We start from the raw sequence: 6,458 nt of genomic DNA on the forward strand, positions 1-6,458 counted from the left end.
CTCACAGATTGCAGAAATGACACATTCCTTGTAAAAAGGCTTGGTCTCTGAAAATCTCAATTATCCTTTTAAAACAAAGGATGTCTCTGCCTTAATTTTATTTTTATTTTTTTCTTTAAGAAATTATATAGAAATTATATTCATCTGTTGTAGGAAAAAATCTAGTTTGTCAAAGCACAAAAGTTTTATTTTTAGAAGTATAACACCCTAATTATCAGCAATGCCACCAGCTCTAGCATCAATAGTTTAGGAATAATTAGAATTMKAATTCTAATTCTAATTCTTAGAATTAGAATCTTTCTAACTCTAAGAATTACAGAAAAATGTGATTAAAAAAATTAAATGATCATTTTTATCTGTCGTTTTTAGCTAATATTTTATAATTTAACTTGTTCCAATCTCCGCATCATTTTCAAATCTCAAGCAAGGTAGTGAAATATCCAATAGAAATTGAAGGATGGCATTACTCTATTTATAAAAAGGAAGTATGCCACTAAAGCTTTCAAAAAGAGGCTGCCCTAAACTTTAGTCACATCATTAATGATTTGGAGAGAATGGTACTACTTCAGCTAAATTACAAATTACAAACATCATAGCTGTGATTAGAATTGACTGAGATATTTTATGAGCCTTTATGAGCCTTTTATGCAATTCTAAGGTATACCTATTAACAACAGGTTTATGCTAGTAATTTGCATGGTTTAATTAGAAGTTCATCGGAAAAAAAAAACCAAGGATGTTTCTTCTTGAGGTAGGTAACAGAAAAGTTCAGTATTAACAATTCTGATTTAAATATTACCTATAGAAAAATCATAATAGTATTGGCAAGAGAGAAATAATGTTTTTCTCTATCTCTTTTTTTTTTTCATTTCATGAGGAAAGAATGGAATAGGAAAAAGGTTTGATTGCATTTAATACTTTTAGTTCTAAATCTAGATTATGGATAGTTATAAATGGCTCTCCTATCTACCTTTATTTCAAGGAGCAGCAAACATAACTCACATTCACTTTAAAGTACAGATTGTGGTGCATTTGCTGGTACTTAGATTTACATTGAAGTATAATACCCAATTCCTAGTCAACAGACATAGAATCGAAAGGCAAGGACTGGAAAAGGCCTCAGGAGGTCATCTGGCCCATCCTTGTGCCCTAGAAAGCAGAATCAACAGTATTTAAGCCATTCCTGACCGTATCTGTCCCTTTGCTTTTAAAAGCAGTCCAATGACTTACTACCAGTGAAAATGGAAAACAGTTAATGATATTTCTCATTGTTGTAGGCTGTAGTGTATCTGAAGGTAGCCATATCTTCTCTCAATATCCTCCCTACAAAAGGAACTGCAGGCCAGTCAGCATCACCTCTATTCCTGGAAAGGTGATGGAGCAGCTAATCCTGGGTAGCATTTCCAAGCACATGAAGGTGATCGATCAGGTGSAGTGCGCATGGATTCACCAAGGAGAAATCATGCTTAACCAATCAGATAGCCTTCTGTGGTGGAAAGACTGACTGCATGGGGGGAGCAGTGCTTGTTGTCTGCCTTGACCTCAGTAAGGCTTTTAATACCATTTCCCATAGCATCCTCATAAGCAAACTGGAAATATGGAAAATGGAAATATGGGCTAGATGAGCAGCTAGTGAGATGAGTTGAAAATTGACTGAATGAGAGAGCTCACAGAGTTGTGATCAGTGATGTAAGCCTAGTTGGAGACTAGTAACTAGCAATGTATCCCACAGGTCAGTACTGGGGCCAATACTCTTTAACATTTTCATTAACAGCCTGGATGATAGAACAGAGCACTTTCCCAGCAAGCTTGCAGACAATACCAAATGGGGAGGAGTGGCAAGCACACCGGAATGCTGTGCTGCCATTCAGAGACATTTTAACAGGTTGGGGAGATGAGCAGAAAAGAATCTCATGAAGTTGAATACAGGGAGGTGCAATGTCCTGCATCCTGYATCTAGAGAAGAATAATCCCCTGGACCAGGATAGGTTGGAGGCTGACCTGCTGGAGAGCATCTCTGCAGAGAAGGACCTAGAGGTCCAGGTGAACAAGTTGATCACGAGTCAGCAATGTGTCCTTATGTCAAAAAAGACCAGTGGTATCCTGGATTGTGTTAAGAAGAACATTTCTAGCAGCTGAAGGGAGATGATCTTTCCCCTCTACTCATCTCTGTGAGACTGTGGAGTGCTGTGCTCACCCCTTCAAGAGAAATATGAAGCTATTGGAGAGAGTCCAGCAGAGGGCGACTAAGSGGACTGAGGAAGGAACTGGAGTATCTCTCAAATGAGGAATGGGTGAGAGTTGGGCCTGCTTAGTGTGGAGAAGACTGAGGGAGGATCTTAACAATGGTCTTAAATACCTGAAAAGAGGGTGTAAAGAAGATGAGGCTGGACTCTTCTCAGTGCTCAGGGTGAAAAGCAATGGCCATAATTGAAACGCRTCAAGTTTTGTTTGAACACTTGAACACAAGGAAAAACTTTACTGTGAGGTTATCTGAACAGTGGAACAGCTTGCCCAGAGAGCTTGTGGAGCCYGCTTCCCTGGAGATATTCAAAAGTCACTTGGTCACTATCCTGGGCAACGTGCTGTAGGTGACCCTGTTTGAGCAGGACTACATAACTTTTAAGGTCCCTTACAAGCTCTTTTCTGCACAAAGTAACCCTATCTCATCATGGCAAAGCAGCATAAAGAAAGAAGCTCAGGGCAATTCCTTTCTTAATAAGCATGGATTTATGCTAAGTTAAAGAAAATGTGAAACCACAACTGAAGGATTGATAAATTCAAATAAAATCACATTCWRAAAWRWRARRRAKWGMRAWRWRYATTAYWKYYYWSWKRMSWRTWSWAKYMWRATYTKTSWWWWKKKAAKMYWWAMRYCWSAMTTSWYMWYMSWRAASWKYTSTRWTWYYYMMMKCAARMAKRWRMWTMYKTRKKWWKYYTTWTYYKRTSWRMKYMKAMWTMAASSAKKMAMWKWASWRRSMYWMMMMTRTYKYTAAWWRKKMTMMSTWRGWRTTGMRTAWAWSRMTCWYAWAKSYTYWTWWAWWMWYTMWKKYWAWWCWWMYMRMAKSYAWKWWSTKTWKWMWGAATGTGAAAAAAAATTCAAATCATCATCTCCAACCCAAAGCAGAAACATAGATTTCATACCTTTATATATGACCTATGCAGAAAAAAAATCAATCTTAATGTTACTTCTTCCTTAGCAATAATTTGTTTATAAAATAATAAACTATATCATTATGTAAATCTGACAAATTAACTGGAAGTTTTGAGCAATGAATTCTAGCTAAATGTTTTACTATCCATATATGAGTTTTCCCTAATCCTTGAATTTAGTAATTAATTTCACAAACAAAATGTAGTTCATATATTGCTGCCCGATTAGAAAGTTCAAGCATGGCATTCTACACTTAATGAGAGTATATAACGACTACTGAAAGACATGTTCTTGAATTATGGTTCATGTTCTCAAAACTGATTTGCACATAAAAAGAAATAAGATTTGGAAGTTGTTGGTCTTTAGATTCAGAGTGGACATTTCTTTAACTGTTCCCTAAAGGCAATTTTTATTCACTAAAAAATATATATAGCATATTACTCTTCATATACAATAGTACTCAAAATTATCTGGAGGTTAACAGACTTTATTTATTAATGTGCCGGGTTCTTTCAATTATGAATCTTTCTTAGAATATGGACTTTCATAGAAGGCATTTCTGCAGTATTCAAATTCTGAACAGGTGACAAAGAACTTACAAAAAAGAACTTACAAAAGAGTAATTTGTGCTTTGAATGAGTAAATAACTTGGGCTTTGAATCTTTCTCGCAGCACACAGCATCTTCTGAAACTAGATTCCAAAATTCCTCCAGACAAAGTAAATACTATATGTCTTGAATACAATCATCAGTCGCTTTGTCAATATTCTTCTGAACATTTGTGACATTTTTTTAATGAATTCTACACTATCATTTAAAACACTTTTAATTCTTTTATATACATCTCAGTTGATTTGACCAGGTATTGTTGTGAGTGAAAATTAGGTGTTAAAAATACTATCTGACAATGTGAACATGATGATGGCTATGGAGACAAACTTTTGAAGTTTTAAGGAGTTTGCATAAAATCTCTACTAGCAATGTTGATATAGACCTGGGGAGTTGTCCGAAAAAAAGTTTCTTTTTGCAAGAAATCAGAAACAGAATTTCATATCAATTCCTAGGAAGGTTCTAACATCTATCAATCCAAATACCATTGTTTACTGWCATTCCCTAGAAGAGATCAGAACTGAAGCCATTTCTAAACATTCAAACCCGGCAGACCTGATTGTAATCATGTATCTCCCAATACAACATTGCATTTCTGCTGCACACATTCTTTCTGAATTATAATTCACTGGCTTCTACATGGTTCTGATATCTTGTTCTAGGTTTAGCAGCTCAACATCAAACTGGCTCTCTTGCCTTTCAATTCTCTGGCATTAACCAGAGCTAATTCTTCAAAGTCCAACTTCTAGCAGAAGAAAGATAAGCTAYGTCTTCTCAGTGTTCTGGAATGCCTTTGAGGAAGCCCTCACGAAGGTAAGGAAGGTGTTGCCCTCTGAGATATTTTTCTGAAACCCGTAAGTCAAGTCCACAGCTTCTCTTCCCTTTACATACAAATTTAATGTTAGAAGAAAAAAAAGAAGATGAAATTTGCAACATCAGATTTGCCATAATAAACATCTGGTATCACCACCTCATCTGTCACTCTTCTCAGTCACTTTCAGATAGGAACTTACACAGAGCAGGTGTTTTTCTTAGATCTCTCTGGAAGCGCATGCTTAAATTCTGTAGTTAATATTGTGATAGACACATACAGAATTTTGTCTCATTGAAACATTTCAAACATTAAATTGTGGGGCAAAAATAGTGGGGATAGGTAGAGATCAATTCATTTCCTTTCACACAAAGAACAGTATGAAACAAAACTGTTAGGGTGCAGATTCAAAATGAATAAAAGATTTTACTTCTTCATGTTGTTAAGCTATGGAATTACTTGCCCCAGGATGCTGTAAAAAATTGGACTGAAAAGATTTAAAAAGGATAAGTTCAATACATGAGAATTACTGAATATATGGATAAACCTTGAGCTAAGAAAGAGTACTTCCACAAATCCTGGAGTCACATTTTTCACACTTGGGGTAAATCATAGGAGTCAATAAACCCTGACTGCAAGGGCTGAACCTCACACATGGAAAATCTTCCTGCTGATCATAGCATTTCCCCTGCTAGAGAAGTGTGGACACTTCTGGAAGCAGTATTTTCTATTAAATGGGACTCATGATCTAGTATGGCTACTGTTTGAACATCTCTCAGCCACACAGTTCCTTGTAGGACCCTGCACTTCCTCCCTTTCCATCTCTCTGGCAATAACCTCTGTTCCTTTTCATGTCATCTCATACCTCTGGAAGAGGGTAGAATGTCACAGTTCTAAGTGAAACCATGAAATACCATGACATTTCTTCAACAAACAATGTAAATTTCCCTTTCTATTTCTAGCAGTCCTCTGTAATGGAGAAAAGCTGGGAGGGAGATAGATGCCAAAAACAATGGACCTTGGGTCAAGGTTGACACTGGTTAAAACTAGAAGTATGAGAATCTTCATTAATGTGAAAAGTAAGGAAAGTCCATTGACTAACTGGAAGAGGCTTAGGTTGACAAGGTGTTACATTCTGCTGTCAGACACTGTTTGAGAAGTTTTTTTTTTTTTTCAAAATGGCAATGCAATGGCTGGAATTATTTGTTTGTCTGCAAATACTTGATTTTCCTTGAGTATAATAGCTGTATCTGCCCTAGCTATCACAGAATTAATGTTTATTTTTTTCCTTTATATGACTGTGAAGTCTCTTTTCTATTGTGAATTATTTCATTCTCAATTATTTGGAAATGGAGGAAGAGAAGTTTACACCTGAAATATTTAGAACATCATTGTACTCTTTAAATTCATGATGCATGTTTTTGATAAAAATAAAAAGAAACATATAGATAATTAAACTAATGGTTTACAACGGGATCACCTATTCAAGTTGTGTAGCTAGTAAAATCAGGGTCATGACTACTGTGATCTTACTGTGTAATTCTACTTAAAGTATCATTAGAGTATTATATTATGAAGTCTTCTTTACCTTGCTGCTAAAGCTAGCAGCAATTTGTCATTTTCAGCTTCTATTTGTTGTATTTATTTTACTGAAACAAAGCCCACCTTAAAATGTCATGAGATGATCATATTTTTTTTCTGTTGAAGTTTTGTGAATAATTCATTCCACAGTCAAGACTTTGTGTACCTGGTTTCAGCCTGGGAGGATTTTTTATCAGATGTATAAGCTCTGGAAAATAAAAGATTTTAGTGGAAATGCTATCTTTAAATTAATTATAGAAGTGCTAGCAGGCACCATTATACTATAATAGTTTATGAAAATTCC

General features: G+C 35.6%; 1 non-coding gene across 1 annotated transcript; it reads right to left on the minus strand.

The window, feature by feature from the left end:
* Nucleotides 1-5,117: 5,117 nt before the first annotated feature.
* LOC112943678 lies at nt 5,118-5,276 on the minus strand. The gene has a single exon (XR_003248640.1). It is a non-coding gene; the product is annotated as a U1 spliceosomal RNA (small nuclear RNA).
* Between the last annotated feature and the right edge of the window lie 1,182 nt (nt 5,277-6,458).

Source organism: Nothoprocta perdicaria, unplaced genomic scaffold (genome assembly GCF_003342845.1).
Source record: "Nothoprocta perdicaria isolate Ctin4 unplaced genomic scaffold, notPer1 scaffold_151, whole genome shotgun sequence".
Lineage (NCBI taxonomy): Eukaryota > Metazoa > Chordata > Aves > Tinamiformes > Tinamidae > Nothoprocta > Nothoprocta perdicaria.